We start from the raw sequence: 296 nt of genomic DNA on the forward strand, positions 1-296 counted from the left end.
ATATGCTTACTTGCAACAAAGTCTTACACTAAAGTTGCCGCATCTCTTATATCATGTACATTCTATGTTAAAATACTTAAAATGTCCATGCAAAGTATTAGCACTTGAGCACTTTTAACATAATTTATGGTAAAACAAATTTGAATTTGCAGGCAATTCAGTGATTTGTTAACACAATTTCAGCACCCATCTTCCTAATCTGACGTATGTAGTCCGTTGGACGAAGCTGTCTGGTAGGGGAGCTAGGCGGAGTGATCTCAATTACGTGTGAACGGGTCACGGCAGGACTTTGGCTG

Source organism: Paramormyrops kingsleyae, chromosome 17, assembly GCF_048594095.1.
Source record: "Paramormyrops kingsleyae isolate MSU_618 chromosome 17, PKINGS_0.4, whole genome shotgun sequence".
Classification (NCBI taxonomy): domain Eukaryota; kingdom Metazoa; phylum Chordata; class Actinopteri; order Osteoglossiformes; family Mormyridae; genus Paramormyrops; species Paramormyrops kingsleyae.